Source organism: Sorex araneus, chromosome 1 (assembly GCF_027595985.1).
Source record: "Sorex araneus isolate mSorAra2 chromosome 1, mSorAra2.pri, whole genome shotgun sequence".
NCBI classification, from domain to species: domain Eukaryota; kingdom Metazoa; phylum Chordata; class Mammalia; order Eulipotyphla; family Soricidae; genus Sorex; species Sorex araneus.
The window spans coordinates 83,185,317-83,191,890 of record NC_073302.1 but is presented as its reverse complement, the minus strand read 5'-3'; positions in this window follow the sequence as shown (position 1 = coordinate 83,191,890).

Sequence of the window (6,574 nt, the reverse complement as noted above, 5' to 3'; positions counted from 1 at the left end):
TCTAAAGGTCAACACTTAACAACAGGACAGCATTTATTCTGAAGTGGACTGTAGAGTCAGCACTGGGTTTGAGCCCATTTGTTGTTGGGGGAGTTAAATATACAGTCCTCCAAATGAAAGCAGGTGGTGTCAGAGGAGCTATATTGGTATTGAGGATATTTCCTAAAATAGCTTTAAGTTTCTCCATGACCTCATTTTGCCATGCTGGCTTGCTTATGAGCATGTTTTAAGATGGTGTTAATGTTCTAGTGTTAGCCATTGTAATTTATGGACTGACATAATGTCATTAACACTGAGCCTGGATTGTTCTCAGTAGCCAAAGCGTAACTTTCCCCCACTCTATGTTTCTTGCAACTGGCCAGTGTTTTGTAAACAGGAAACCTATTTTGGAGCCAGTTGGTAACTTTAGTTGTTTGATTGGATATACAACTGTCATCACAGACATAGTTAAACAAGGATAATATTAGAGTGTTTATGAGAATTTCAAGATTTTTTAACACTAAAAAAGAGTTAGTTTAAGCACAGGATGAAACTAGATAACTTCTTTTTACTCAATAAAATATTTTATAAAAGGTAAATATAAATGTGACTTTTGGATAGATAAATGATTTAGGATTTTTTAATAGAATTTTTTCCCTTTAATCAAAGTAAGTCATGTTTATGGTGTATTTTTAAAGATTAGTAATGTGAGATCTCTAAAGCAGCAGATAGAGACAGGAACAAGATAGAGGTGGAGAAGCTTGGGGAATTTGTCAGTAGCAGTGCCAAATTATTAACCATTAATACTATTGCAAATCATTTTCCTCCAATAATAATAATAATCATAAATTTGTCATTTTGGTGGACATACTTTGAAGTGCTTAGAGATCATTCCTCATGGTGTTTGGTGAGGTAGCTAGTTGTATCATCAGAATAAAACAAGATTGTCTACATACATGCAGGGCAAGTACCTAAAATCCTGTACTGTGTCTCTAGACAAATCATATATCTTTGGAAGGCCCATCTTACATTGCTCATGGATTACTCCTGTCTTTGTGCTCAGAGGTCACTTCTGATGGTCTTTAGATTTCATCTGATATGCAGTGCCAGAGATTCAAACAGAGTAGGCTACAATATAAGTAAGTGTTTATCTTATACTATCTGTATAGTACTATCTATATAGCTTGTAGTTTATCTGTACTATCTCTGCGACCAATGAAAAATATTTAAGAGAACCAGATTCATCTTCTTTCATACGTTATGATTTGCTTCCAAGGGAAAATATTTTCCTTATTTCTAGATGATTCACCAGGTATTTGCCAATGTACATCTAAAAACACAATTATAATTGTGATTAGTTTTAAAAATCACAGATTGTTTCTGCCATAAAAGATGAATAATTAATTTTCACATAATTTTTTGTCTAGAATAAAATATTTTTCTCCTACCCCCTTTTTGACACTATATTTGATTGAAGCAGTATTAATACTTTTTCTCATTAAGACTATATGAATCATTAGTTTTCTGTGGGTGCATAAATAATCATTCTTGATGAAGTCAGAAAGAGATTATAATAATTTAAGATACGGGGGTTGTTTCTATCAAGATGATGCCCAGATACTACTGTATGGACAGATAAAAGTTTAGAATACAGAGCAAAAAACAGGTGTTCTCTGGGCTTGAATGGAATAGAACAATGAGACATGGCTCTAGAACTGGGTGATAGGATTAAAAGTTGGGCAAGCAGGGACCTGTGAGATACTATAGTAAGGCACTTGCCTTGCACTCAGCTGACTCAGGTTCATTCCCTAGCACTCAATATGGTCTTCCAAGCCCACCAAAAGTGATTCATGGGCTCAGAGTCAGAGCAATCAATCCTTAACACCACTGGGAGTGCCCCCCCCACCAAAAATCTTTTAAAAGTTGGACATGTAGAGAGATATACAACTTAGGAAGAATACTAATTAAAAGATTACAAAAACTTTTGGGAAGAGTTTTGAAAATATATAGGGTATTATTTTTCTTTCTTATTTATTTTGTTAAACCTAATACTCTAAACTTCCATCCACATGGTCATAAATGGCAACTTTATGTCTTTTAATAGCTGATTAGTATTTCAATGTGTATATATATATATCATATCATCTTTACACAATAATCCATGATTGACATTTAGGTCTATTTCTTTTTTGATTATAAAATGTGCAATGTGGGTTGGAGAGATAGTTTAGGGATTAAGGCTCAAACATCTGACCATGGTACAAACTCTGGGACCCTGAAACACCACCTCATGTAGCTCTACTGAGTATGATCTTGAAGATCCCCTGGTCATTATTGGGGTAGCCCTGGAATTCTCCAGTATCATTGGGCCTAACGAGCATTGTATTTTGGAGTCCTGACATTGTACCACCAATCTAACCCAATAAAAACTGGGAAAACCTTCCAGGCACCCTGACCATTGCTTAGGAGGTGAGCCCTCCACCCCTCGCCCCCAGCCAAAATAAAGAGTTCTTAGTGAAGATAGAGGTGCATATATCTTTTATTTAGGTAAACAATATTACTATTATTTATTATTTATTGAATCACTGTGCGATAGACAGTTCCAAGGCTGTTCATAATTGGGTTTCAATCATGCAATACCATCCCTCCACTATGTACACTCCCCACTACCAATGCTCTCCCTTTTCCCTCCTGCTACCCCCCACTCAGCCTGTCTCTAGGGCAGGTACTTTCCTTCTCTCTTCCTCCCTTCCTTCCTCTCTCCCTCCTTTCTCCCACCCCGCCCCTCCTTTTGGGCATTACTTTTCCGTTCGCAATACAGGTACTGAGAGGTTATCTTATCCATTCCTTTTCCTACTGTTATAATGCAGTTCTTATCCAGAGTGATCATTTCCAACTATCTTTGTCATCGTGGTCCCTTTTCTATCCCATCTGCCTTTCCCCCAAGCACTTGAAGCAGGCTTCCAATTGTGGACTAATCCTCCTGGCCCTTGTTTCTACTTGGTATTAGTCTCATTTCTACTTGGTATTAGTCTCATATTAGTCTCATGAAAGGTTTTCTGTTTTTGCTGATTCCGTGTTGCAACATTGTATAATTATCAGAATTTATCTATGTATTTTAGGTTACTCATTTCTTTTTAGAGAATGATGTTCTTGATAGCCTTTTATGAGTCTTTATAGTATATACTATAAGTCCTTTTACATTTCTAATCCTCTTTATTAAGGTATTCTCTTTGTCTTTTTTAGTTTACCTACATTTTCATCAATTTATATAGATCTCTTATTTTGTTATTATTGTTGCTGTCGTTGTTTTTGTTGTTTGGTCCATATCCAGCATTGCTCAGGGTGTACTCCTGGTTCTGTGATCTCAGGGATCACTGCTGGAAGGGCTCACAGGACTTTATTCAGTGCCCAGGAAAACAACGCTTTACCTCCTCTACTATCTCTCTGGTCTCATAATCTTGATATTTTTATTATTTTTGCATGTCTATTTTATTTTCACTATATAGTATTTCCTAATGTTTACTCACTTTTTAATCTATGTTTTTTTTTTAATTTTCTTATTCTCTTTGGTGATAGATTACTGTCACTGTCATCCGTTGCTCATCAATTTGCTCTAGCGGGTACCAGTAATGTCTCCATCGTGATACTTGTTGTTACTGTCTTTTTGGCATATCGAGTATGCCATGGTTAGCTTGCCAGGCTCTGCTGTGCGGGCAAGATACTCTCCGTAGCCTGCCGGGCTCTCTGAGAGGGGCAGAGGAATCGAACCGGGTCGGCCGCAAGCAAGGTGAATGCCCTACCTACTGCGCTATTGCTCCATTAGATTGAAATTTTTCTTGTTTCATTATATAGATTTGTGTTCCCATAAATTTCATAACAGGGCAATTCTTCTGCTGTATCTGATAGATTCCAGTTTGTTTTTTCATGGAGAAATTTTTATATGTCTTAAGCTATTTTTTATTTATGCAGACATGTTTCAGACTTTATAAGAAATATTATAATATGTAGCATGTAATATAATTGAGTCAAATCATTATAGTTGAGCCCCAAACTGGTTTTCTCAAAATTGCTTTATTTTTACAGTCATTAATATGATATGGCTATCTACTTACATTTAAATAGAAAGTTATATTTAATACTAATAAATTTCAGCTAACATTAATTAACATGTTATTTAAAAATAAATTATAGCTTAAAATTTGTTTTCTTTTATTTACTGAATTACCATGAAATGCAAAGTTGTTAATAATCAAGTTTCAGTTCTACAATGTTTGAGAACTCATCCACTCACCAGTGTCCAATTCCCTCAGCTGATATCCTCAGTTTCTCTCTCGACCCTCTGCCTCAATTCTAGTCCTCAATTCTAGTAGCTCGAGTTTTTATTTTATAATATCTATAGAACCTAATGCTTTCTCCTTAAAATGGTATCTGGACATTTATGTATGACTCGGTCTGAGCCTGAGGCACCTTTCTCCGTAGTGTAAGCAAACAGGGAGGAATGGTTATGCTTCTACTGATTGAACTTCAGGCAGTAGGTGCTGACTGGCACTGACTTGCTATTGCATCTTGGACAACATCCTGTTACTGAGAACTAGGGAGAAGTTGAAGCTAAAATATAATTTTACAAAGGCATACAAGTTTACAATCATCTAGAAAACAGTGAGCAAGGAGGATGTATGATCCAGTATATTACAAGTTGGCAAACACAATTTATATCAATATATGTATATATATACACATAGATGCATATTTTTCAAGTATATATTTGAAACTCTTTAAAAAGCTTCCTGTTTTGTTTTATTTAGGGGTCACATCTGCCTACGTTCAGCACTACAGACCCATGGACTCTTACAGTATTTTTTGGAATATGGGTGTCTTGGGCTAGACCCTCACCCCCAAGTCCTCAGGGTTTTATATGGCTCTGTGCTCAGCGATAACTCCTGGCAGACTTGAGGGATAGTATGAGGTGTCTGTTATAAAACCAGGGCTGGCCACATGCTTCTCTCTTTTTTTTAATTTTATTGAATCACTGTGAGATAGTTGCAAGCTTTCATGTTTGGGTTACAATCACACAATAATCAAACACCCCTCCCTCCACCAGTGCATATTCTCCCCCACCAATATCCCCAGGATGACCCCATTTACCATCCTCCCCCTGCCTCCATGACATACAATATTCCTCATACTCTCTCTCTACTTTTGGGTATTATGGCTTGCAACACAGACACTGAGAGATCATCATGCTTGGTTCATTATCTACTTTTAGCATACATTTCCCATCCTGACTTATTCCTCCAGCCATCATTTTCTTTGTGATCCCTTCTCTATTCCATCTGCCTTCTCTCCTCAGCTCATGAAGCAGTCTTCCAGCTATGGGGCAATCTCCTGCCCTTGTATCTACTGTCCTTGGGTTTCAGCCTCATGTGATGCTACCTTACACTCCACAAATGAGTGCAGTCCTTCTATGTCTGTCCCTCTCTTTCTGACTCATTTTACCTGGCATGATACTCTCCATGTCTATCCATTTATAAGCGAATTTCATGACTTCATCTCTCCTAACAGCTGCATAGTATTCCATTTTGTAGATATGCCAAAATTTCTTTAACCAGTCATCTGTTCTAGTGCACTTGGGTTGTTTTCACTTGGGTTGTTTTGACTATTGTGAACAATGCTGCATTGAACATATAGGTACAGATGTCATTTCTACTATGTTTTTTTGCATCCTCGGGATATATTCCCAGAAGAGGTATTGAGGGGTCGTATGGAAGCTCAGTTTCTAGTTTTTGAAGGACTATCTATATTGTTTTCCACAAAGGCTGTACCAGTGGGCATTCCCACCAACAGTGAAAGAGCATCCCTCTTTCCCCACACCACGCCAGCACTGGTTGCTTTTGTTCTTTTGAATGTGTTCCAGTCTCTGTGGTGTGAGATGATATCTCATTGTTGTTTTGATTTGCATCTCCCTGATGACTAGTGATGTGGAGCATTTTTTCATGTGTCTTTTGGCCATTTGTATTTATTTTTTGAGGAAACTTCTGTTCATTTCTTCTCCCCACTTTTTTGTGGGGTTGGAGGCTTTTCCCTGTACAATTCTACTAGTGTCTTCCTCTGAGAAGTATCTAATTTCTCTCCCATTTTGACAGCATTTTTGAGCTTTTTGCTGTTGATCCGTGTGAGTACTTTATATATTCTGAATATCAAACCTTTATCTGATGTATTGAATGCAAATACTATTTCCCATTCAGTACACTGTATTTTAATTTTAGCTCATGTTTCTTTTGCCATGTAGAAGTTCTTTAATTTTATTGCATTATTTTTAATTGAATCACACTGAGAAACACAGTTACAAAGTTATTCTTTATTTTTTCTGGGGCTGGAGCAATAGTACAGCGGCTAGGGCGTTTGCCTTGCACCCGGCCGACCTGGGTTCGATTCCCAGCACCCCATATGGTCCCCTAAGCACCGCCAGGAGTAATTCCTGAGTGCATGAGCCAGGAGTTACCCCTGTGCATCGCTGGGTGTGACCCCCCAAAAAAGTTATTCTTTATTTTTTCTTTTTGGGTCACACCTGGCAATGCTCAGGGGTTACTCC